The 27,934-nt window shown below is 39.7% G+C and overlaps 1 long non-coding RNA gene across 1 annotated transcript; it reads right to left on the bottom strand.

Moving 5' to 3' along the window:
- LOC146437816 (uncharacterized) lies at positions 1–27,934 on the bottom strand. The gene is made up of 4 exons (XR_014851554.1): positions 27,771–27,934; positions 27,399–27,487; positions 823–887; positions 1–105 (listed from the first exon to the last, which is right to left on the bottom strand). It is a non-coding gene; the product is annotated as an uncharacterized LOC146437816 (long non-coding RNA).

Below are 27,934 nucleotides of genomic sequence, written 5' to 3' on the forward strand. Positions count from 1 at the left end.
CATCTTTTTGGCTTTTGTCTTATCTTCATGCATGCTTTACTTTCCATCACTTTTGAAGACAGGAAGCTTCCCCAAAACAGTATTTATGAAGAGAAGCATCAATCCCTAAAATAGAGTAGCACACAGTTGCAAAGTATATTGGAGTGGCTGAACAGAAAACAAATTGTTATTAACTTAGCATATCATCTTAACTCCAAACATTTTGTCTCCCAGTGTGTGGCTCTGCTGATAAACACTGCTGTCTGGTAATCTTTATTCTTGTGAAACCTCATGTCTCTACACCTCTAGATTAAGTGATCCCCACTGAGCTTTATAATCCAGCCCCATCTCTCAGAGATATTAATGTACAGTGTGTGCATGGCTAGGTGGGGGACACAAACCTTACATCCCTGTACAGCTGGCTGGCCATACTTTATACAGTGATTAAACAAGAACAGCATGCATAAATTAGTCTTTGTTTAAGCTTGGGAAGCTGAGCCTTACTAGGCTGCAGGTACTCTAACAGTTCCCCATGGGACCATGCCACTGTGATACTCACGAAGAATTAACACAGATATTAACTTGATGTCTTAGAGAAAAAGTAGCCACCCACCCAAGCATGGGCTCTCACTCACCCAAACCAAGACTTTGTTGCTCAGGCTGCTCAGACATGATTTGATTTACAGTTTCTATCCTCTGCACTGGATCGTAGCCCCTCAAATTGCACAGCTGCCATGGAAATTGGTTCATTGAGCAAGAGCCTTTTAAAATCACCTTGAGAAATTGTTTTCTTCCCTCAAAAGAACCACATTTCTCATAGTACCTGGTGCATGTGACACTTACCTCTGCTCACTTTTACCCCACCTTCTACCAACCTTCCCTCGGCTCCTTCCTGGGTTTTGTTCTTCCTGCAAATAAATAAGCATTTTTATAAAGTCTGTACTGGACTAGGACTTATTCTTTTAGACACTGACTACTCCTGCCATTTGTCATCCAAGAATGTTTAGTGAACTTGTGCAATCAAAAATAAGCTGTGGCAAGCAAAATGCTTGAAAGAAATAATTCAATGTACTTATTTTTTCTATTTTCCTTCCTTTTGCCCCCTATTCCCTTTTTTCATGCAAATGAAGTACAAAAATAATGTGGTCAACAGTTCCACAACCTAAAAAAATTACATATTCTATACGTAATATTTAACTTGTGGGAGTTTGGGGGTTTTTTGAGGAGTAAGTTTAATTCCAAAACTTAAATGGTGATGATGTGCAAACAGCATTTGATACACATGCCAAAATACCAAGCCATATATTGATTAGGTTTTTACGTTCCTTCCTTGTGCTTCTGCTGAGAAGCAGTTCATCCATCCTCAATTCTCTTTTCCATTTCCACTGACAATTCCAGTTGGTATTCTCTTTTATTCCCATACACAGAAAACCAGCAATTTTTTCACTACCAGTTATCAACTGCCATGTTTTGTCTAGATGGGAAATTACATTTCCTCATCTTCTGATTCAATATCAAGTCTAAACCCTGGCCCAGTCCCATTTGTTAGGAATAGTCACAAATCCCTCAACAAGCAGGGTTCTCCCTGGCCATCCACAAATCCATTTCAGTTCTCAGAGCATCCAGAGACAATGGCAATAGCCCCCTGGTGCAAATACCCTCACTCCTTGTACTCGAGTAATTCTCATTTCTTTCAGTGATTTCCAGATGATTTGTATGCAAAAATCTGTTCTAAAATTCCTATAAACCTCATTTACACCTACAGAGAAAGGTATGCAAGAGCAACTGTTTTCTTTCAGCTAAAATCTGAAAGAAAGTCTGAATACCTCTTGCTTTTTCCATCCCTTTAAGTAACCCTTTTTGTAGTAATTTTGAAGGTTTTGGTTGACTGTCACCTGAAAACTTATCTAATTGTAAAAGGCCCATCACCTTGCACAGCTTTTAGCTGTTAGCATTCTTTTTATCTTGCACCAGAATTAATTCTCCATCTAAGAGCAGACAGTAATTTCCACACTTCCATTCAAGAAATAAAATATAACAGTAATTTCATTTTCTGCTAGTCCAATTCTCATTTTCTTCCTTTCTATTGATGCTAGTACCCAGCTTTGTCATTTGCAAAATATGGTGTTAAATGTCTGTACTGCAGTGTCCTGAATTTTTTGCTTCTGAAGTGAAGAACTACTTACCACAAAGCAACTGATTCAGTTCTAGATGTCAACTTAGAATTGAGGGAATCTGTGGATCTAAGCCTCCACAGGGACATGCAGAATATGGTGTTAGAGGGATCGAAAAGGGAAGCAGCAGCATTTTGGAAAAAAGCACTTATGAGAACTGTCATTAGCATTTTAAATTAAAGTTACAGTTTGATTTGGTGTATTATTGTTAAAATACTGTGATATGAAGATTATCATACTATAATGCTCTCAATAATTTTAAATGTTTCTACTTATAATCATTCATTTCAAGCTGTCAAGTAGAGATTTAAGCTGTTTTGACCTATAATGACTAACAAAATTTCAGTCTCTCATTTTCACGTACCAAATACACCTCAGGAAAGGTTCTTTTCGAAAGAATATAATGCTGCAGTTCTATATGTCAGGTATTCAGTTATATAAATGACCCTAAACTATTTCTGAAAGAGAAACTCCTTTAAAAGGTGAAATGAGCTCATTAAACTTCTGTAAGCTAGATACCAGAATCCTATCTTCTGGCCAAGTGAAAACTTACTGATTCACCAATAATCTTTTGAAAAGCTCACCAAAAGAACTTGAGCTCTGCAGCAGAGTTCAAGACAGTTCGCTGCTCATAGGTCATGGCAATGATCCATATTTTGCTTTAGGATAGTGGATTTCATGCTTTATAGCTGCTGCATCTCAAAGAATAGCATCTACTTTCTGAAAAGATCCTGGAAGGTAGTTAATATACGTTCTGACATTTTACAAGCTTTAAAGGCTGCATTTTCCCTACTCTGGAGCAAAGCAATTGATTAAATCCCTTGTCTTAAGTAAACACTTAAAAATCACAGCTCCTGTTGGACCAGTAGCAGTTAAACAGAAGATGCCATATTGACTTCCATGTAATGATTTTTTTCCTATGTAAAATAAGTATTTGCAACCCTTTGAGAATCCTTTTACAAGTTACAATGGATTTATAAAGGAAAAATAACCACTTCAAATGTGAGAGAGTGTTGTTGAGAAATAACTTGGGGGAGAAGCTGATAAACAGAATAAGAAACCTTGGAAATATAGACTACAACAGAAATCACTAGGGAAGATCACCATAAAAATATTTGCAAAATTTGGTAGTATTGCTTGGCCTCCTAATTCCCTTCCACAGAAGAGCTTTCAGAGCAAATAGAGTGAGATGAAGGCTGCCCACCAGGAGGTAAAATATTTCTTATCCTTCTTGATGAAATCAGAATTAGACTCTCTGACTTGTTTTCATGTAAGAGTCTTCCCACTGTGATTAATCTGAGAAGGTAATTAAAACAATCACACTTCTATGAAAGCTTTTCAAAAACCATCTGATGACTTAACAAGTACCAGTGGAAAGCACCACCAGTTAGAAAACTCTCAGGAAATGGCTGACCCTACCTTTTCCGATCTGGGAGTTTGCTGCTTTGCCGTGATTTGAGCAGCAGCTGGATTTGTCCCTCTAAACTCCATGGGGTTTTATCATATCCAAGAACATTCTATCCCCTGCTTGCTTGGTTTCATTGGCAGCACTTTTCTAATTAAAAGATAAGCACAGTATTTCAGAAAGGATTTTCAAAAAATCAATTCATGAAATACCCTGTGCACCACTCCACTTCAAACAATGCATTCAGTATTCAAGGAGGGATGAATCCCAGGCCCCTTAATATGGCCCAGTGGGGGCAATGTGGAGCTCATGTGAGTGCTAATGAGGCTCTTTGGCTCTAAGGTGGATATCATTTAAGCATTCTTTAATGCTGTTGTGACTGGTGACCCTGGATGCTATTGCACCATGATGTAGTTAGGTGTGATTAATTTCACATAACACTTATTATTCTAAATTAGATCAGCTTGTTTCAAATGAGCAATTCCTTTCTTTCAATTAGAATATTAAATCATCCTTCTTCCTTTCTAATGTTTTGCATAATGTCAGCTAGAAAGGGTGCCATCATGTGCTACACAGCAAGAGGCTTGTGCTAGCACATTGCTGCTGCTTCTATTGCTCTCACCACGTGCCATCCCCAAAATTAAAATTTAAGGAAGGAGATGTATGTGCAAACAGATTTCAAGGCACAGGCAGATTCCAGGGGGTAATTTTTATGGATAAATTGTTTTAGGACTTTTAACTGAAAGCATATTAAAAATGCTAGGATCAACAGCATACAGAAGCAATTGAATTTCATGCTGTTAAAGGTTTGGGAGTTGTTTTCCACTTGGCTCAAGCTGATGGTGATGACTTCTGGGATAGGTTGAGTAATTTACTTTCAGTTAATGCATCCCCATGAATCAAGTGTGACATAACATCACATAAGGCTGACACTAGGAATAGGTACAATTTGTCACAGAGTCACAGCAGATTGACAAGATAGTCACTGGGCTGGCAAAAGCATTGGCAAGCAGAATACTGAGGGGAAAGAACAGGAATGGGAAGAGGTGGAATCCCACTCTTACAGTCCCTGTGGGCAAAAAAAGACTTTATCTCCCCCTTCAAGCATCACTGCAGCACTAGGTTATACATTGCTTTTGACTAACAAGTAAAAAATGAAACTAGTTGTAAAAGAATTAAAAATATTCAATTATTGAATAATCAAATGTCATAATCAACTAGAAAACGACATGCAGGATTTTCATTGTCCATTACAAAATTTCAGCCTAAGGCTGAAACAACAAAAAGCTCTCCTAGGTAGATGCAACCACCAAAGACCAGAATTTTAGACAATTTTATGCACTGGGGAGGTATTAAAAAAAAGGAAACTTTTATAGGTATCTAAACTGTCCATAAGAGAAGAGTTATTTGCAGAAGAGTTATTAGCAACTTCTTCAGAGTAATCCAAGGACAGAAGCAAGAAAAAGCATTAAGGATTAAATTGTATTAAAAAATCCTGGGAATCTTAAATTAACTGAAGTGCAATGGAACGATCTGATTTTTAACAGTGTCAGTACCAATAAGCATTTTTGGCATGATTTATTTTTCACATTATTGAAATATATTCTGAGCCACTGTGGTCTTTGTTTTGTACAAATGTGAGTAGTTTACAAAGTGAACACCAGGAAATAAATCTGAGGAGTTCTCTCCTGAATGTAACAGAGACAAGAAAAATAGGGCTATGAATCAAATATTTGCCATTTAATATTTCATAGCTATATTGTACACTGCTCACCATGAACTTCTAGATCCTTTTATATGGAAAAAAAGTTCAGAAAATATTCAGCCTATTAAGGAATCAATGGCAGAGAGCTTTGCATTTTCTCAAAGAGTGTTTTGACCATGGTTCCATGAATGGTTCCAGTCCTTCACTGGGTAAACGAATTATTTAGTTGAAATAGGCAAAGACATTTGGCTAAAAAATCCAGTGAATCAGAAAGTCTTATGCCTGAACACAAGTTAGAGGTTTCCCAAATCCTCAGAAGTTAAACCACTTGGGTATTAAGCACCTCATCCATGTTTCCCTGGTAGTACAAGGAGTTTTCCAAAACAGCTTATTTGCTTGTATAAATAAGCCTTGGACAATCTTGTGTGCTTGAGAGGGCCGCAGATGAGGAAAGTGCATAACTCCTCTTCAGTATGTTCCTAGAAAAGTTGTCCTAAGGTGTGAGGTTTCCCGTTTCTCCCAGATCCAGAACTACTGGCTGCAGTCCCAGGTGTAACTTTGGTGAACTAAGACAGGTTATCACAGGGAACTCCTTATGTTAGAAAGGACAGAAGAATGACCACAGTTAATGGCAAATGCTTTCGATGCCTCTGGAATGCAACCTGGCATGGCCACAGAGTCTGTCATCAATTGAAATTCAAATACTTGACAAGGGAGAGCAGTAAAATGCACTTAAGGGGGAAGCTGAGGTACAGAGAGAGATGATTTGCTCAAGGGTATCCCATAAACAAAACCAGGCTTGGCACTTGGGCATTAGACCAGTGCTTTTTCCACCTGACTACAAGTCCCCCACCATGAGAAGTTCATTGCACAGGTTTGCTCTTCTTTCCATCAGCTCTTGCCTAAGAGAAAGTGAGTGCCACTAAACAACGTGCACCTTGGCATGGGGGAAAGGAGTTCTCATCTAAACAGCTCCTCCTTTTCCTAACACTACACTTTATATCCCATCCTGGTAAGCTGGAAAACTCATCTGGATCAAAACACATGTGAGGAATCCTTGTAGTTTAATAATCAGGAAAAGTAAACATTTTTACAAAACTATACCAATGCATCAGCCTATGCAATACCAATATGCTGTAAATGAGATGCACTTCTGATTGCTCTCAGTTTAAAGACATTCATGCCAAGCTGAAAAAGGCATGGAGAAAGGATGGTTAATGAGACCAAGTTTTCCCACGTCCAAAACTCCTCAGCTTGGAAATGTACAATTTAAGGGGAGAGAGACTAGAAGTCTAAGAGAATAACAGAGAGTGACAGAAACTGGTGGAGTGAGCATGGCTGTTTCTTAAAACAAACAAACAAAAAAAAGCCCAAACCAAATTACTTTGCCTGGTTATGTTTTCTATTTTCAAGCTGGCTGCACCATAAAATATTAAACCCACAGTTCTGAGAAGACAAACAGTGTTTAGTTTTCTAGGCTATTGTTAAGTCTATTATGTTGAAATATTAAATGCCATGAAAGAAAGAAAAAAAAAATTTGGCTCAGACCAAAAAACAGAGATGGTCATTAGTAAATATCATACCTTGTCATTCCCAACTCCTCCAACTCCAAGCAAGCTGCCAAGTGTTGATGACTCAGGTTTTTGTTCATTGCTAACTTCAGGTTCCAAGCTGACAACATTTGACAAGCTTTGGAAATTGCCTCGCCTTGACTGTTACCCACAGAAAAGTAAAAATCTTTCTAAACCTACGAGAGTCATTAAATGTAAGAAAAGAAAAGCTTTTAAGACACAGCTAAGTCCTACTGTGAAGTGTCCCTTCCGTGTCACTGCCCAGCCTGCCTGACATCAGCTGGTGCTTTAGTCTGAGCCCCTGGCACAAAAAGTAGAGCTTGGGCACTGTGATGGGTGGCAGCTGTGCTGGTGCCATTGCTGTGAAATGGCTTCTGATCTGCCAGGGAAAAACAGACGGGCAAGAAACAGTAACCAGACAAACCAAGGCTTGAGGAAGACTGAAAGAAAAGCAGGATGCCTGCAGGAATCTTTTCTCTGGTGCAGGCTCCAGCTGTCTGGAAGCCCAAGCCCTCTGCCTGAGGGCCTGTTTATGAGTTACATTCACAAATGGCAGGAATCAGCTTCACCTTGTGCTGGTGGGACATGCAGGGATGAAGAAGTGTGTGATAGAGGAGAGAGGGAGAAGGAAGTGGTTACTGGACACAGAAATGGTGTTTTCAGTTACTGCTGATTTTAAATGACACAGCTGAACTTCACCGATGTTCAGGAAAAAATTATTATTTTCTAATTTCTCTGTGTTCCACATCCTCAAGTTAATGACAGTCAAGCTATTTTAATGCACAACTGAGGAAGATTTTTTAAGTTACTGCTTTTGAACAAAAAGCCTCCAGCTTAGAGAGTTTTGCCCAAATACATTTTCTACCTAAAACGATATTTGAAATAATTCCGTTTTTCAAACATAACCTAGAATTTTTAGAATTGCTAATTAAGCACCAACATGGTAAAGAATGAAAACCAACGGATAAGGAAGTCACTGACTGAGGAACTGGTAATGGAGTTTTTTGATAGCTGTCAAAGTGAACTATTATGAATTGATCCTGTATACTTGGATTCCTTTCAAATCATCACAAAAGTCATCATTCAGTGCAGCTCAGCTGCTATTTGCAAACCAATTAAGTATGAATGCTAAAGGAAAATAAATTTGGGTATGAAAACGTGATTGCTTCCTGTTGCTTTAAACTGCATTGCTTTATAGCAGTCCTCATTATTTATTCTTATCTTTTTGCCCTTGCCAAAAAGTATCATTGAGGACCTTTTCTTATAATTTCCATGTCAAAACAAAGAGTGTATTTTCCACAACATGTTATTGTGGATTTTTTTTTTTTTTAGTTTAGAGGCAAAATAAGTACCATGGCAATCAGACACTTGGCATTTATATTTGATAAAATTAGAGACCTTCAGAGAACCATCTGTCAGATTTTGAGATTTCATTTGAGAAGGGCATATCCATCTTCTCTTAGCTTTATAAAACTCTGCTAACTCCAGAGATTACTCTACCCCATGTGAGCTTCTACAGAACAGCACTGCAGAAAACTTATAACACTTTTTTTCTTGCCGTCTCTCAAGATCTCACAGAGCCCTAGATTGGAACTCTTCCATTTTAATACAGTTCACTGAAAATATTGTTACAGGCACAAACTGAAAGCCAGAAACACCACAGGCAACCAGATACACAAGAAATGTTTCAGGAGAAAGTGGTCCCTCTTTCACCTGCTCCTGAGCCACATGTTTTTCCCAGCTTAAAGTAACTGCTCGTCTTCTCAAGTGTTCCTATGGTGCTTGCAAAGAGCTGTTAACTTCTCTCTCAAACACTGTTTTGTTTACTTTTTACTGGAAAAAATAACTCGGAGTGAACCTCATAGGTGTCATTTGTCAGTTCTGTTTTGCTCTTATTTACTGGCATGACTCATTGAGCTGAGGTATACAGCATAAATAAATAGCATGTCAGGCAGCAAGTCCTAGGTTGCCTGGGTATCCCTTTAGTCCTTTATTCCTGTCACTTAAATCTCAAGAGTTTTGCTTTCTTCTGACCACAGTGCAGCTCTCAACCCTCTGGGAATGAGAAAGCCCTAACCATTTTCCAGAACCACAGTCCTTTGGGAATCTGGCATCAGTAAGTAGCTGTTATTATTACTCCATTGCCCTGTCTCAGAGCTCTCACAAGTAGCCCACAGTAGCCAGGCTGAGCCTTCCCTGTCAATGGGGCTGCCCCAAGTGAGGGCTGGCACAATGGCACCAGAAGAAAGGATACCTGAAAAATGAATGAGCTCCCAAGAAACACTGCCAGGTAATTAGAACTGCAATATTGTGATGATAGACAAGGCAAATACCTCTGAACAAGAAATTCTTTAATGTTGTCACAGGCTGAGTGCAGTAGTGTAAAAACCTACTCTAGTTAGCTGGCATATGGGAGTTACTTGGTGGGGTTTTTATTAGGTAGATCCATTCCTCACATACCTTTTCCAAGTGTTGAATTCACTACATCCTTCCAAAAAAAAAAGTTTTCTATTTAAAACATTTTCAATGAATGCTTCCTTTGGCTGAGCCTGAATTCAAAGTTGCAGTAAGAGCGACTGGGTTCTTGTCTCTGTTGTGAAACAAGATAATACACCTTTGAAAATAGGCCCATGTTGTACAGCTAGGTAAAGGAAATTCCTTCCCATCATTCATCTTCTAGCCCTTATTAAACTACTTAGATTTGGACATCAGAACTACAGTGAATGTCTTTAAATCTTGAAGTCTGTCATGTGGCAAACACAAATGCAGTCATTTACTAATACAACAGAGTTCTGGGGCAATATAAATTTCATTACACAAAACAAATGCATATTTATTAACTATGACTCTGGTTTATTTAAAAAAAAAAAAATTTGTAGGAGGACCAAATCAGCTTTTTGTGTGTGTGTGTTTGTGTGTGTTAATGTTATACACAATGCCTGCCCTTGGAAAATAATTCCCTAGTTTCCTTTTAGCAAACCCATCTAACTGTGTGCCAAAATGGAATTTCAATTTCTAGATTATATAACTAGGTCTTTTCACTGATTTCCACATGTCAGAAATTGCAGCTCAAAGAATATGGTTTGTTTCAAGGAGCTGTGGTAGCAGCTTTCCCCTAAACTAGCAAAGTTATTTCAGTCATCACGTTTGTTATCCCAGAATAATGATTAGGATCTGGTACAATTGCCCATGGTACACACTCTGTGCTTATGGCTGGTATATTTTCAGTCCACAGTTTGCCAGCTGTAGCTGTCGAACAAGAAATATTCTTCCCAAGACTGAAAACTTCAGTACATGCTCTCTTTCTATTATAGCTCAGTACTAATTTCTAATACAAGTCTGATTGTGTTCTCACTTCAGGTTTTTACATATAGCTGTAGGTAACACACAGTGATAGGACATCATTTTTAATGATGTTTTCCAACCAGAGTAGGAAATGTCATCCAATTTGTTTTATAGGTTTATGGTGAATTGTTTTAATGGGGAAAAAAGTAGCACTTGGAATCCATTTTTGAATGGAATTCACAGTGAAACTATAAGACACAGCTCAAGTCAGTGCGCTCCAAGTACCCTACTGGCAAGTGCCATGTGACTATCACAACACTGGCCTATCTTTCAAGCACCTTTTCCAATTAAAAAGGCCAGGGACAAATGTATGTACAAGTTTCCAATGCTTCTCAAAACTCTGTCTGAATTACCATCCTTTAACTGGGGGATTTGGAGAGACAAGAAACCTTGACAGACACTCAAGATTAAAAACAACCCACAGCACTTTCATTTCATGTCTTAGAAAGATTTGGCAACAATTGGTGACATGCAATTCAAAGCAACTTTGTTTTCAACTTTCAAGGTGCAATTCAAGAAGCAATGCCTTTGCTGGCAAACCTGGCCTAACAAGCTCTTGACTTTGCTTCCTGTGCCCTGCTGCACAGTTCCCATCCTCCCACTGGAACCAGTGCAATGTATTGTGGATTCCTGGATTTCAATCCATGATAACTTTCCCTCCAAACTTCAAATTATTATTTTTACCAAGAAAAGGCAGCTTGTGGCTAGCACAGGTTTTTCCCATGAGAAATTTTCTTGTGTTTTATAAATAAAGATAAAGTTTGGATGTTGTTGGAACAGTGTCCCAGAACTTGGGCAGTGCAGGCCTGGCCAATCAGGCCTGGGGGGAGGCTTCTGACTGACCAATCTGGGTGACTTTTGAGAACTCTATATATGTGATGAAATCAAAACAATAAAGGTCATTCCTTCTTGCCACTGAGAACTAGTGCCTTCATTACTCTGCTAGCTGCTCAACAGCAACAGCAGCTCAGAATAAATTATAGAGAAGACATCCACAGAGCATTCATTTCAAGAGATAATTGCTCTCACTTTGCTACCAGCAGCAACTTAATGAAAACAGCAAGTGCTTGGCAATGCTTCACATAGGCCCAGGACATGTTATCAGTCCCGAGAGTCTTAGTAGAAGTCAAGTTCTTGAAGCAATATTCCTTCCTTCTCTAACTTTTCAAACTTTTGAAAACAGCTAAAAAATAAATTAAAAAAAAAAAAATTAAAAAATCAGTAAGAGTGATTCCTGCAGGCATTCCTAGGTTTGTTTTCAGCTGAAATTATCCCCCCAGAAAACAACACTTATTTCAATGATGCCAACAGCAACTGGCTGCTAGAACCATTTCTAATTACTATCCTGTTCTTTCCTGGAAGATTTCCACAGAGCCCTCACATTTTCACAGGTGTAACTTATATAAACTTGTTCCCCTTAAAACTGGTGACGTTTAGCAACTGAAAAGATACATGAGAAATGACTGACCACGTTTAAATCTTTAACCTCCCAGCCCAGTGAAAGGCAGTCCCCTGGTTTTGGGCTGTTGAGTAAGTCTGCTGCATTCTCCTCTGAGAGCAGTGTCCTCCCATGCCGGAACCTGACTGGGACCTGAAGAGTCTGCAAATAAAAATTAATATAAACATACATTGTCAGGCAGAGAGAAAAGAACATGGGAAATAAGGTGTCTTCAATGTTTTGCAGACAGGGAGAGGAATTAGCACCACCAAGAGAGATGAAGTTTGAGAACAGAGCAGGGAAAGGGAACAATACCATGCTTACCATTATCCCTTTTGGAAACATTAACTCCACACATTTTTACTTGTCAACATAATCAGTCACAGAGGAGCAAAAATAACCCTTACAGCATTATGTTTGCATAACTGTAGTCAAAGTTTCCTGTTTTCTCCTAGTTTACTGAGTCAAGTAAGTTTTGAACTATTAGGCTGGACTTAAGTAGTTTAACTTTCATTCTTACGCCCCCAGAAAAACACCTCTCTTACAATGCACTAATACTTGCACTGACAACAGGGTTTTTCCTAGACCTGAAATGTCACAGGGCTTTTTTATAAAGTCAGGCTCACTTCCCAGAAAAAGTGTTTCTCTTGCATGGCTACAAGTGATTCCCTTTCTGATTCATTTCCTCCTTTAACTCTGCACAGTGGCAGGGTTATGAAGCCCTCTTCAAGCTGTTGGTGAGATCACAGTGATCTAACTCACCCAGTGGCTGCGATGGTACAGAAAGGTTGCTGAGCTCAAACACCTGCCCTCTGGCACACCAGTTAGGGAGAACTGTTCCCAGATGGAAATGAGACCATCCATACTTGAGACAACATTTATTTCTGATCCTGTCCATGAAGAGGGCACTGCTCGTATTCTGTAGGTCAGTGAGCATGGGGTGAAGGACAGCAGAATAAATACTGTTTGCTGTCAGAGGGCTGTGACAAACTGGGACACTGCTGACTCCTGCAGTGATGCTCACTTCTTTGCATAAGCTCATTGCTTTCAGGAACGACTCATTTTTTCCCTGAAAGATGATTTTATCTTAACACTGGGCTCCATTAATTTTGAACTAGGGGCAGTCCTCCCCACTGCTGAGTCGAAGAATCACTGCTTTTATTTCTGCCTGAGATTTCTAGCTGCTGACATCAGATATTTCTTGAAATTTCAGTCACAAGAAGGCATAATCATTTCTGATATGTTAAAAGCAGATATACCCATGACAATCTCTTTTTCTTAAAGAAAAATCCCAAATTACTAATAAGGCTATCCTGGTTTACATTTATAGCCACCTCTGCATATTTGAAGTTATTAATCAATAAAACATTAGGAAATACTTTAGATTGTTGGAAATACTTTTTTTTTTTTTTTTGCAATTTTTCTTGTTAGTGAACACTTCTACAAAAGTCTGTATCAAAACAACCTACTGGCAGCAGCAGCTTTGATGGCAACTTTGTGCTGTCACCCACAATTCAAACCAACCTACAAAGAGGAATGATCCCTCCCCAACAGGCTAGGGGAGATTATCTTAGCAATCAACAGCTTCTTGATCTGTAAGAGTTCTTTTCTTCCAGGAAAGATTTAGAAGAATGGCAATAAACTGTGAAAACATTCTATTCTTTCCATTCTTAGAAATGCATCAACGCTTTCACTTCACCCTGTTTGGTACAAGTGAGGACTTCCTTGGCTTAGGGACTTCAAAGCAATCCCAGGATATTGTTATAATTGTTATTATCCAGACAATAATGCTGCCTGGAGAGGACACTCCCTTTGCAGTGCAGAGAGCCCAGATCTCACCCTCTCTTGGACATTTTTTCAGTAAGTGCCATGGTGGCTTTTACAGGTGTGACTTAGAATCCATCTTGTTTAATTAGTAAGGCAGGGGTTCACCAATACTTTTACTTGCAACTACAAGTTTCCAAAAATCACAGTAGGACACTACTTCCACACATGCTGCAGATTATAACAACACCCCTGCTTTGTCTCTTGATGGCAATCATGAAAAAAAAAACCACTGGAGACAGTCTAAGATTGCCAGCTGGTCAGATACTGCTTTGCAATTAGTTTCAAGGTCTTGAACGGCATTTTCATCACCAGAAAAGACCCTTAAAATCAAGCCCAACTCTGATAAATTGAGTCTCAATAAGCCAATCGGAGACTAGAATCCAATTAACAATTTTATTAATTGAGCAAGCGGATATTAGCCAAAAACAGCGCTGGGCGGGCTGTGCGAGTCTCTTGCTGCGCCTGCGGCACGGTGCCCAAAGGTTACATACAGCTGCTTTTATACAGTTCATGTTTCCTGGTGGTTCGTGATTGGTGATGTGCGGCTCCGCGCAGTCTGCGTTGTGCTGTTGCTAGGTGACTCCTTATTGCCAGGACCGAAAGCTCTTCACCCTCCCTGTAGGGGGCTGTGCAAACTTGTTGCTTCATATACCCTTGCAGGCATAACAGTTATGAAAAGGCTATATATGCTCTTAGCTTCATGCAAAGGGAACTATCCCAACAAAAAAGGAACTGCCTCAGGGAGAACTATCCTAAGTTAAAAAGTCCCCTGCTCCTTCCAACGATTCATGAACTATACTTCATGTAATTCATCACACAACCACTAATATGGCACTGCCAAGGCCAGCACTAAACCATGTCCCTAAGTGCCACATCTACACGTCTTTTAAAAACCTCCAGGGATGGGGAATCCATCACTTCCCCTGGACAACCTGTGCCAGGGCTTGACAACTGCTTGGGGGAAGAAATTTTTTCCAATATCCAACCTGAACCTCCCCTGAAGCAACTAAAAGCCATTTTCTCTTGTCTTACCACTTGTTACCCGGGAGAAGGGACTGATCCCTTCCCCTGGCTACATCCTCCTTTCAGGTGGAGACCCCCCAAAGCCTCATCTTCTCCAGGTTTAACACCCCCAGTTTCCTCAGCCACTCTTCAGACCCTTCACCAGCTCCACTGCTTTCCTCTGGATGCAGAAAAAAGGACCAAAAAAAAGGAAATGGGAAAAAATAGTTACGCTGAGTCATCTATCTCTGTCATACAAAAATCAAAGTTTCCACTAAACTAAAGGGGAAAAAATTCATTTGTTCCTTAAATTGAAAGATTAGTTAAGAATTTAATTTCATTTCTAAGTTTTTTTTAAGAGGGAATGTTAGTTGTACTCTTGGAGGCCATTATTCTTACAGCTTAGAATTACATCTTACTGATGGATACTCAATACAGCCCACCTACCTTGGTTCTTCTAAAACTTCAGCTATTCAATGTATAGCATAAAGGCGAGGTACAGAATTATTGAGATATACAAAAGAATTACCAGCCGCTTGAAATAATTAGATCCAACACCAAATGCAGCTTCAGAAAAGCTTACCGATTCTTAATTGCTTTCCTCCCCTAATGGCTGCCTGCATTGTGCAGCTCCCACTCATTAGCAAGTAGCATTTCTGTCACCTCATGGGGTGCCACCGTGTGAGCAGCACAGCTCTGGCTCCCGAGAGCCGTCAGCAGCTCCAGCCGATGTGTGGATTGCTCCCTTCACAGGAATTATCCAAGGCAATTGGCTTTGAGTGCTCAGCCACCCCCCGGAGTGGGGACGGCTCCCCGGCAGCGCAGCAGCAGCACCACTCTCCGCAGAGACTGCAGGCAGCTGGAGGCTCCATAGGTGGGCTCCAGGCTCTGGAAAAGTGTCCCTGGAGAAAGAGAAGGGCATAAACTGACTTTGTTCAGCACAAGGGCACAAGCTGCCTTTGGAAAAATGTGGTGCTCTTTTCATTGTGTCCTCTCACAAAATCTAAGGGGAAAAAAAATCAACTCCCCTCTAGTTTCCCTCACTCACCTACAAAGCCCTCAGAATTTAATCTAAAGTGCTGCAGCTATCAGGAGGTTCCTGTTTCCCAGACAGGGAACAAGACAATTATTCCTGAGGAGGCAGTAGTAGCAGAAAAGTGATTGAGTGACATAAACCCTGACAGTTGCAGGAGACCCAATCCCCAGGCTTCAGAAAAAGGTGGAAATCTGACAGATCCCTGTGGGGCAAATTCATTCCAGTTTATCTCAAAGATAATGCTCAAAGCTGAGCATATACATGGAAGCAAACATGTCAGGGAAAGACCAGACAAAGAATCCTTTGTACCTCCTCAAAGGACTCTCCCATTGGAGTCTTGTGCCTCACATCCAGCTAAGTTCAGCCCCAATGTGCCAGAAGAAGGCAGGAAAACGGACTCTGTACCACTCACAGCTGAGGAATGAAGTGTTCCTGGTCACGACAGGAGAGCCATCACAAGAATTTATCTTATTCAGACAAATTACAGACCCACAGTGATGAAAGGGAAAGCAACTCCAATAACCTCACGTAATCACGATTTGAAATTGCTGAACATTAGAGCTTGACTGAAATAATGAATTCCAGTTTTAGTTTGCATCTTCCTTTTTTAGCATTTTTTTGTTTCCAATTTTCTCAGAAACCATTGGAATTCACAAGTGAAACAGGAGCATAGACACTCTATTGAAACCAGTGCTACTGTTTGCAAAACAAGAGGGCAGCTTTAAATATACACATGTTAAAATAGCAGTCATGGAATTCAATACTTATTTACTGCATGATCAGGTTATATTTTGTTTAAAAAGTGCAAGTTACATACCAATTCCCATTGAAATAATACTATCATAGCATTTAATATCTATCAATTTAACCAGCACTGCTTTATGACTGTTCTGCAGAGGTCTTCAGGGGCATCGCAAGCACACCCAAGTCCCTCAAGGTCACCCCGATTATCTTTTCCTTTAATGAGGGCTGAGGTGATTCAGTTACATCACGTTTGTCTTTAGCCATGAACACAAGCAGTTAATACACACCCTCTGCTCCATCAATTTATGTCAGAGTACAAGGTCTCTGCTTCTAAGAAAACATCTCAAAGATGTCTTCCATTCTAAAAAATGGTTTATATATTTTTAAGCTTTCCATACTTTAAAACAGACTACCATCCATACTCCAGTTCATGCAAACAACCCATGCATACTCTGCTTGCACATAAACTAGGGATTCCACTGAATTCTCAGGGAAATTAGCAGAAAACCAACTGTTCAAATTTACATTACATTTAATTTGAAAGTGCTTATTTCTGGTTTTTGCTAGGATGAATTTCCTCGTATCATTCCTTTTAAGAATGCAAACGATGTTTCTTTGCTGCTGATAATCTTTATGTTTCTTTATGGCAAGAAAACGTTAAATATTCACACATCTACGATTTCTGAAACTTTTTTGCCTTTGGAGTCTACATGAAGAAACTCACCCTCTACTTGGTCTAAAAGAACATCCTGTTTGTAAAGCATAACCAGTTCCCAGGTCTGGAAAGCAGCATCCCCTTCCACGGGTTGATGGATTAGGACCATAACAACACATGATGCCCATGAGCTGACTTCAACAAAGACAACGGCACACACCGCAACAGCCTCTAGCCAGAGTTCTCCAGAAAGGCTCAACACCTGTTCCTGGGCAGCTCTGGAAATTAAAGGCTTGGGTAAAATTCTTCTATTTTCATCTGCTGGGCTAAATCAGTGTTTTCACTGGTGCTGGCTGGCAGAATTTATTTATTGGTACATTTGTCTTTGCACTGCTGGGCAGCAATTGCAAATCTAATTACCGCCAAACTGGCTCTTGGGGCTTGTGCACAGGTATTTTGCTTGGTATGAAATCTAAATAAAAAACTCACTAGCAGGGACCTGTTAATAACAATTTGTGACATGAATGCACTTGAGGAGAAAGGGTACAGCTTTCAGCTCCTCTCCCCTCCAAGCCCTTGCTATTTAATTCTTCAGGCAGTAGCACTGTGCAAATCAGCAATCATCATTACACCATTTCCAGGTAACACTTTTCAGAGTTGCCAAGCAAGCGTGCTCAGGTGGGGCTTTCCCTCTCCAGTACTGCTGACAAGGGAAACCTAATTGATTTGTGAAGCTTTATCTCAATGGGACAGCTTTGCTCATTTTCTTCAAGCCAAGAAAGTGTTCTCAGTAACATCTATATAGTCCCACAGATGTAACTGTCAAGACTAATAAATAATTCCATTGAAAAAGCTCAAGAAGGAATTGAACATAAGCCAAAATGCTTCAAAAAGCAATTTAAAATGTGTTTGCTACTCTACAAGGCACACTTTTTTTTTTGGTAAATACATAAATACAAAAATACACATAACAGAAATCGCCCTTTCAAACATAGTGTAGTGTTTGTCAGTAACACCATGAGCATAAAAGCCTTGTAGTCTTGAAACAAATAAATAAAAACAAATGTGCTGGAGTTTTCAGAGCTTGACTTCAAAATTGTGATGCAAATAGTACAAGCTGTGACCAATACAAAAAAATATTGCAGAAGGTGTTAGCACTCACCGTTCTTCAACCCCTGCATCAAGATTTGGTATTAAATCTCTGTGTAGGTTAGAGGGGTCTTAAGTGAATATTTAGCTCACTTATTAGCAGCTGTGCTTCTCTAGCTCTCACAGAAATTTATATTACCTGATCAGAAAGCTATATTCAGAGAGTTACTTAATTAGATATTCAAGCTTTTGCTACTTCAGGGCAATATGAGTGTAGGAGACAGGAGAAAAATAAAAATATGTAACAGTTTCTTTTGCTGACTTTAAAGAGGTTTTTGCTTAAATTTTAGCTTCTTCAGAGTCCTGGATATGTTTTACATATTTTAAATCAGCCAGTGATCGTCCCCCTTCTAGCCCCATTGCTGATTGCTTTGCCAGAGAACAGGAATAACACTCCAAAGATTCTCCTGTTGCTGCCTTCTACAAGGTAATGAAAAGAAATGCCCATAATAAGTTTTGCCATCTTTTCAGTCTAACAAGGAAGAAAGGCAAGTTTCAAACTATTTGGCCAGTGATCACCCATCTTCCACAGGTTTTTGACTAATTCAATGTCCTAGGTTGCAATATAGATGGATTTAGGTATTCTATTACCACCAGCTGTGGGCTGTTAGCTGCTATCAGCTGCTAATGACCCACCCCGGATGACAGGCAATGGGCCATCAGGGACCCACCGTGTGACTCATGGACTTATCTCATCCCATTGTGGGATGCTCTGCCGAGGAGGGAGGAACCAGGTGTTCCCACCTGGATATAGCCTGGCTCTGGAACTGCCTGAGCTAGCCCTGTCTACTGGGTTCCCAGAGGACAAGAGCTACCACTGGATCTTCAGCTGGAGACTAGACCTTCACAGGACCACCGCTTCAACTGGACTACTTCAGTTGGACTGCTACTACCACCCTAACAGGGTGTTAGGTTGTATCTGACTTTGTCAGTGCTTTTCCTTGTATTATTTCACTTATTTTTAATTTCAATCTGGACTTGTGATCTCCCACTGGTTTGTTTTCAAACCAATACATTCAATCACATTCACTCAACCAAAATCTAAGGTTTACAAGCATTTTTGTGTCACGAAACAGTTCTTAAGCCTTTTCCCTAAATAAAATAAAACTTGACCAATGATTCGCAAAGATGGCAATTTCATATTTTAACCAATGAACAGGCAGAGGAGAGCTATACTTTGGTCTGTAGATAAATTTATTATCAAGAAAAGGTGTCTATTCCTTCTTTCATGGAGTGAGCTTCTCCTGAGGTAAGTACCAAACCAAATCCATTAGACATTTTTGTTCTAGAGCAATATTTAAAATCAAAAATCAGGGTAGGAAACTTTAACCATGCCCTGTCATGACTTACTTGTGATTCTCAATATACTCAGAATATTAAAAAACCCAACAAAAGATTGATTTTAAAAAGGGAGAAACAAGATAGTGAGAACACCCTGTAAGTACCACTGGTGCTTAAGCAGTCTGTTCTTAGGGATGGCTGCAACTGGTTTAGCTAGGCTTTCTTTATAATGAATCAACAAAACAATGAGTAAGATGTAAGAGCACAGATTAGAATAGCAATTATAAGAGTATGTCTTCCATGACTATAGAAGCTACAGAAATGCCTTATTTTAGCTCTTGCTGATTAATTATCAAGTAAGACATTCTAATACAGTTAGAAAATTGCTACATTTAGCATTATTCTTTCAGTAGTGTCAATCACATTTGTACTGTTATTGCACCACAGCTATCTCTATTTCATTACTGTCGCTAGAAAAATTTGTGTGGGCTAAATCTATAGTTCAACTACAGTTAACTGTGTTTCAGCATAGAAATCATCTTACTAGCAATACTTTCTTCCTCAGATTTGTGTGCACAATACTAAATTTCAACATCAAATGGAAAATACTTCGAGAAGATACAGTGAAAAGCCTGAAAGTATAACTGGCAGTACAGATCCACTGAGAAGATCATGATGTTTTCCAGAAAAGTGTGAAAAGTCAACAAATTTGTCATTTCAGTCAGGGAGGAGGTAATGGTCATTCAGATTTTTTGAATGTTTAAGATACTAACATTTTAAAGAAGGTATAATCAAACTTGTAGATCTTCTGAGGGAAATTAGAAATCAGTTCAGTGTCCCACCTCAAAAAAAAAAAAACCCAAACCAGACAAATGACTGCTGGCAAGCCTAGGTGCTCATTTGAAATCTCTCAATTGCCTCAGTTTGTAAAGTTTGACTAAAAGCTTCTTGACAGTTTCACATTCATGATTTTAGATTTTACTTTTCACTTCTGATTTAAGAGTATCTGGAAAAATAGTCTTTTATGATACTGCACTCCATCCACTTCGTCCAGCTTTGATAACAGCAGATTGGTACACAAAGAAAGCAATTTTCTGCCTATTTTAGAACTTCACAAGAAATTTCAACTGAATTTTATTCTAGAGAGAACTAAATATGTTAAATTGTGCCTGGATAGACTCATATTTAAAGTCACCTAGCTTGGTTCTCAAGCTAGAGTCTTATACTCCTCCTGAGCGTGAAACCATTTCCTTTGTGAAAGCATTACATTTCTATGAAGAAACAGATTTTAAATGAGTACAAAAAAGGTGATTCTCTGTGAGGAACCATAAAAGAAAATTGGAAGGCATTCTGCAGAGCACTGGGGAAGGAGGACATCCCATGTACTGCTTAGAAGCCATGGCATTTTAAGGAGAATGAATGAACTTCACACAAATCTAAGGAAAAACAACTAGACAAGGCAAGGCAAAGCATGACAGCTGACACGGATGGTGCCTTCACACGAGGAGATTCAGCTCACCTTGTGACATGTGATTTCATCAGGTATTTAAAGATTAAGGTTTTACTTCAGGGCAATTGAGGGTGATGGTTTTGGCAAGTCCAGAACTTGGAACAATTTTACCACTGACCTGCAGAAGAAAGACAAAGTGAATCTTTTCATCTTCTGGTCATTCACATCCCTGGGTAGCTGAACTCCTCCCCTACTCCAAACCATATATCTTTAATTATAGAGGACTCCTGGTCCAAACCAATTTAGGATTAAAAACCAAGTTATTGTGATGTAGTCTACTCCACACTAGCAATTACAGAACTACTGCTTATCTTTGGCCAACTGCAGAGTGAAAGGCAGCCTGAATTTCCCATATCCCTCCCACTGAGCTCTGAAGCCCATAATGCTGTGGCTCTGCTTTTAAAATCCCATTTCTTTGTACTTTTATGAATTTACAATGCAGGTAGCTATCAAAATATGAAAAGTATTTTTCTCTTTACCACATAAAATAGATCAAAAGAGTGAAACATTAGTGACTCATTCAAATATTTCAGTGAATGTCTCATACAACAATGATTTTTATGCATTTTATAGCTACCTACCCATTTCACAATAAATTGTCAATTAAAAATCTGATTGACAGTTCTTACAGAGACCTTAAAGAGGTTAGAGTCTTCACTGAAAAATTAGAAATACTGTTCAGTTTATATAAAAAGGCAACAAAAGAAAGTCTCTAATACCAAAAGCCTGAAGAACTTGATGTTTCATGCATTAAATGCATAGCACAGCCTAACAGATGCATTTATTCCAGGAAATATTCATGTTGAGTTTATCTTACTGCCAGAAAGAACCTTTCAAAAAGTACTCACCTCATAAAAGAGTAAATCCAGCTTGCCTAATAGGTAGGTAGGTATAGAGGAAATAGCCAGCATTTTTGGAAGGCATAAAAACTGAAAACCAGCAGTAGCCATTACACTTGATTTAAGGGAGCTTCAGCTCTCTGGGAGCACACAGCCTTCATGCCTGAAGCAGACTTACAAGTACACACCAGCACAGAGCAGGAAGGATGCAAACTCCATCACAGTCTGGCTAGATTTTACTTCTCAAATGAGTTTTTAATAACTCATTACCTTCATTTTATTTTGGTTTATGAGATGAATGAGAAAGGCCATTTGAGATGTGTGGTTGCTGATATCACAAGCAATTCAGCAACTGTAGATCCTTCATTTATAAGGAGATCAAGCTGTCAAATGCAAAGAGGTGAAGAAAGCAGCAGATTTTGGGGAGAGGGCCAAGGATGTGTATAAGTGACTCTAGGAAGGTTATTTCCTATCACAAGCTGATAAATTCTGCCATGTACACACAGCATCACTCATCTATTCACTACTATTGCCTAACACATGGAAGTTGCACCAGCAGTATGAAGATCCCCAGAGCTCTCGGCCAAACAAGCTTGGGAAGGATTTGGTTTTTTTGCCCTGGGGCATGACCAGCTGTACACATATTATTCCTGACATGTATCTCTGCAGCCTGTTCTTAAAGCCTTCAGAGCCTGACACATTTTAGTCTTTCCAATCCTTGCTAACATTTCTCTATCTTTACCTTTGAAAAGTCCAAGGGAGCACCTCCTAATTTCCTTCAGTTTAAACCTGTTCATTCTTGCTTTCCCAAGAGCAGCCAGACAGAGGAAGCCATTCCCTTCCCCACTGCAAGAGTCTGTAATTAGATGGAAAGGATGGATTCTCTCAATCCTCTCTTCTTCAAGGTCAAGAACATCAAATTGATTCATGTTTGTCACAGGTCATGTTTTCATGCTGTCAACAACTCTTTTTTCCTCTCTCTACCCAGCCGTCAATTGATGCATTGCTTGCTTGCATTTTGGTACCCAAATGCTCTAGGATTTGGTATCTGATCCTCTAGGACAAGCGCTAATTAAACAGAACAACTCACTCATCTGCCACCCAAACTAAAAATCTCATGCACATGCCCCAGTAGGATTTTTTTTTTTTTTTAACAGTGTTCCCCAGAAACTGCCATCCATTTCTGTACAAACACTCCACAGTCAGCTCTCCCCTTGTCATCACTATTTCCAAGCACTGTGCCTGGCATTTGTACCTGTTGATGAATTTTTATTCTTTTCAAACTACGCATCCTGTTTGAAATTACCTTTTCAAACTAATCCTGAGCTTCTTATTCTCCCACATTGTTGTGGCACCTACTCCACTCAGCGTGCTTGGAGGATTTGAACAATCCAATCTCCAGTTCCTTGTTCAAATCATAAATAAAAGTCAGACGTGTGATACCAAGGAGCACATGGATTCAAATCCACCCTCGTATGCATAATCAGATAGGAAATTGGAAATGTAAATTAAGGCTTTGTTTTATGCATTATTACTCAACAGCAGTGAGATTTTAGCTCCTTCAAAACTAGAACAACTAAACCAATATTTCTCTAACATTTCATAATTTCAACTTTTGTGCTCTTTTTGATTCCAGTTACTTAGCAGCTGTCTTATTGTGTAACTCTTTATTTCAAAAAATGTATCACTGATACAATGAAGTTACAGTAATAATTGCTGAACGATTAACACACAGATATTTTGAGAAACTAGCTTCTCCCTGACAATGAAGGCCATTGTTTAAGAGTAAGAAAAGCATCTCATGAAGATGCTTCTCATCTCAGAGAAAACTCACTTTTTTTTATTTCACCTAAGAACAGTTTGTCAAGAAGCTTTATATTCCTCTAAATTTTTTCAAGGTTATCTCACAGATGTTCAGAAATTAATTGAAAATAACACTGACAAATTAGAAAAAGCTTTTGCTCCTCAAAGTGATTTTTAAGTGGCAGTTAACTCTCAAAATCTCTGTGCACAGCCAGAAGAAGGTGCAGGCATGGCCCAGAATAATTTAAGCACTTGCAGTACTCCCAGAGGCTGAGTTGTATCCAGCCTCAAGAATCCTCAAGAAAATAAAGGAAGGAATAGCAGGCTTCTCTCAGGAGCTTGAGACAGAGGAGAGCATTCCCTGCATGTTACAGCCTAGCTGCTCTCCTGCCAGTGGCACTGGGGAGAAGGGCTGATGCAGCTGGGTGAGCCCCATAGCACATGAGAAGCCCACCCACAAAATGTGAGGTCTCAGAGCATCACTTCCAACATTTTAGGGCATTGATATCACCAAGGCAATGGTGAAGGTCCTTCAGAAAATTCTAAATCAAATCAGATACATCTACAGTTTTATTTATCACCCTTCTGCTTCTGTGGTGAAGAGCAGCAGCTGTCTAAAGCACCATTTGGCAGCAGTGGACAGGCAGCACAATTTGCCATCTGACTGGCAACAAGAAGTCAGCTGCAACACACAGATCAACCAGCCAGACAGAAGCCTGTTGCCAGACCTTTGTGGCTAAACAGGGAATCACAAGTCAAGCCCACAAGCTGCTGCTAGAGAGACACCCCAGGCAGCCCTAGGGCCAAGTGAAGTACAGGCCCAGCTGTCGGCTGTGCAAGGAGGAAGCCTGCTCCACAAGCTTCTCAGGAGGAAAACCAAAGCAAGACTGTATGGTTAAGCCATTTTACTGGGAGAAGGAGATGTGGGGTGCATGGGAAAATTGCAGTGGGTAAAATCACATTTCTACCACAGACGCCTAATATGTACCACAGCAATCTATAAGGTCAAAGAGAGAAAACATTTGAAAGCAAAACACCAAACCTCTGATCTCACTGCAAGATGTCTGAGAAACTGTGAAGCCCAAATAAAGGTGAGTCAGATTTAGAGTCTCAAGTCTGTTAGATGCTCTGAGAATTGTACCTTAATGCAGATGATACACTGTGTTAAACACTCTCAACACACTCCATGAAAGTGAACTTTACAAAGGCTACAAAAGGGGCTGTCATCCAACGACCAGGTTTGTAATGGTCAGCCTGAAACACAATAAGGGAGCTAACATTAAACATAACACCCATTTCTTTGTTCTCAAAGGGGAGGGATATGGTCATTTAAAGTAAGAGAGATAGCCAGACAGATAGATGCATGCAAATATATGGAAACTGGAAAAAAAAATTGGACATCAGAGACCTTTTTATCTAGATCCCACTCAGAAACTTGCAGAGTAGTGCAGTGCCAGCCACATGGTCAAGGAGAAACATCCATGAAAGTGCCAAGAACAGCTGGAGGAAGTGATTGTGAAGCACACGGCTATGCTGACTGGGGCATGGTGTCATCAGGAAGGAGACAACCTGATTATGAAAATTTGTGTACTGCCTGTATACCCAGAAAAACCCAGTAATGATGAAGGGAAGGAATTAAAACCTCCACCTCACTACATACTGATGTATTTCCTCCTTTTCTCTCACAGGCTGCAGACTAAAAAGTTCTTCAGTTTAAAAGGCTTTTTGCCCCTATATTTGAAGAGCACACAGGTGAAGAAAAGCAGCCAAATTCAACCAGTATGCCTTGGATATTTTTTTCCTCTAAATGCGATTTGGCTGCTGGTCTGTACAATTGAGTCAGTGTCAGTAAATGTTGTAAAGGCTGAGTCACAGGGATCAGTCAGACCCCGGCAGTTTCTGCTTGAAGGGAACATTTGGTAAAATTTCACCTTTTATCTGCCACCTTTTCCCAAATTAATTATAATCTTGCAAATAATGCTGTTATTCCAATGCCTTTACTTTATATCAAGGTAAGTCCCTACAACTATTCAGAAGCCGTTTCAAATAGACATTTTCAAATCATAAAAACACACAAATAGGTTGCCTCTGATCTGCTGTTTTTGCTACTAAATACCTGTCATTCATTTAACAAGGCTACACAACAAAGTATTTTTGTTTCTCTGCCCTGCACAAGTCAAATTCCACAGCCACTGCAACAGCAAAAGTTTCTTGAGATGTAGCCACAACAAGCAAAAAGAGCAAATTTTAAAACCAGTTCTGTAATCCTGGCTTACTTTCACTTGAGCTATTCAGTCACTGACAGACTACTAACAACAACTAAAAGTTTTAAAACAGGGCCCATTTTTTTTTCCTGTCAGCACATTTGCCTGCTGTTAGTTCTCTCCTAATAACTTTTCCTGCCCCATGTTTATCCCCCTAAATCATATATCACAACCAGAAACAAGACTATACAACTCCAGGGTAACCAAATGTACAAGACTTTGAGTCAATATAGAAGCCAAAGTTTTTTATGGCTGACAAGTCAGGAACCCCCAGAAGTCCAAGCTCAGCTTTACAACTGCTTTTTATATTTTTCAGGCTGTACTACATAAGTGGATTTCTGTTGCTCCTTTGGGCACACAGAGCACGGAATACTGATCACTTACAGTTTCATTCAACCATCTCTCATTTGCATAACCTGCATTTAGTAGTCATAGAGTTTTTGGTTTTTCTCCATCTGGAGGCATAGCAGGTGTGGCAAGTCACCAGCAAAGTGGCAGTTGCTTTCCTGGTGCTGTGACCAGAGCTGTAGAGGCCCCCTCTATTAGGGAAACAGTGACAAAACCCAAACACATGCTAGTCAGCTGGAATCAGTAGCCAAACCGACCCTGTTCCATCACTAAACACATTCCTCCTGTTGTCTCAACACCTTCCCACACCCAGGGTTCCTTTGTACCATTCTGGGTCTCCAACATTTCATAAGAAACTGAAGCAAAGCTCAGGCAGAGCAAATCTTTGCTCCTCACAACCAGGCACTCTATATTGTCTTTTTTGGATCAGTTGACCCATTTATCATTGGAATCCATTTTTTAAGAGATGTGCCACATCTTACACTGAAACGGCAGTTTGATTCCCAAGCAACTTGATCCAAGTGCCTTCACGTCACTTCAGAGGCTCTGGCTTAATGACAAGAGACACTTTTTCCATCAAGAGACAATAGAAGTAAAGCTAAAGAAGAAAAGACTTGATTTTTTTCCTCCCTTCTGAACTTTCACACAGATGTACAAAACAACAAAGTTCAGAATTTGGCTGATGCTGTATCTGAGGAAATAGATCCCAGGCCAACGTGACAACTCTTCTAGTTAGAACAGGTTCATAAAGCGCTCTTGGAAACCAACAGCCCATATTGCAGCCTGGGTCAGGGTGTAAAGATATCTGAGCTGGCTTCAGCCTGGTAACCAGAAGCAGATTGACTGCAGCAACAATACAGCCAAACAGATTAACCTGCACTGAGCTCTGTGCTGGCAGAGCCACACTACCTGCTCATGTGAAGGGGCTTCAGCACCTGCTGAGGTGCCAGCAAGCTGCTACAATAGTTACACGAATTTTCATCTGGTTTTCTGGCTCATTATGAAAGGAAGCCCATCTATTTTAATTATAATTTCAAAAGGTATGCCCTTATGCAGGGCAGTGCTCTGAAATTCTTACGCACACACTTGAACTTAGGATAGTGGTAGTTTTAATCTGTTTCAGAGTTGATTCATCTAACGCTAATCATAACAGAAGACAGCTGATGCTTGCAAAAGAATAGCCTAAGTATCCATCATTTAAAACATTTCCTTTGAAGCATCTTATTTTGCATCATTTTTCCTCCTTTCCTTTTTTCTCCCTCTGTCTAATCACAGTCCTCAGCGTACTCAATTCTTTGTTCTCATCAGCTCACAATGCTTTACCTTAAGTGGTAAAGAGCAGCTTCACTCCTTTCACACTCAGCATGCTGCTCTTCTGGAGTTCCTTCTTTCTCCCACGAGCAGAAATGTGCCTGCAAGGAGAAAAACTAATTACAGTATTTCCAAAGGAAAAAAATAATTAAGTTATTATGTTTGTCTGAAAATTTGTTTCCCTGAATGTTCCAGTCTGACTTTTCAGACCACAGATGTTTGAAATGTTCAAAAACCCCAATGACATTGTTCATTACTAATTGGATTTCACCATTTCTAATGTGCACTGTTGCTGGTTTCCCCCTTGTCTTTGGGTTTTCATCCATTTATTCTGCCAACCTAGATTCCATTCTGGATGATAATCCCAAATCATAAAAGTCTTACCTGTCTCCATTTGGAAAATCTTTTGTCATTCATGCAGTCATTTCCTCTATAATCCTGCGTCTTCTAATTATGCTACTTGCCCACAGTCCTGCTCATTATCTGAGTAGTTATCTATAAAGACAAATGCTTTGCAAACTGAGTCAGGAGCTCACATTTACCCTGTG

This window comes from Lichenostomus cassidix, chromosome 4 (genome assembly GCF_008360975.1).
Source record: "Lichenostomus cassidix isolate B80296 chromosome 4, HeHo_3.0, whole genome shotgun sequence".
NCBI classification, from domain to species: Eukaryota; Metazoa; Chordata; class Aves; order Passeriformes; family Meliphagidae; genus Lichenostomus; species Lichenostomus cassidix.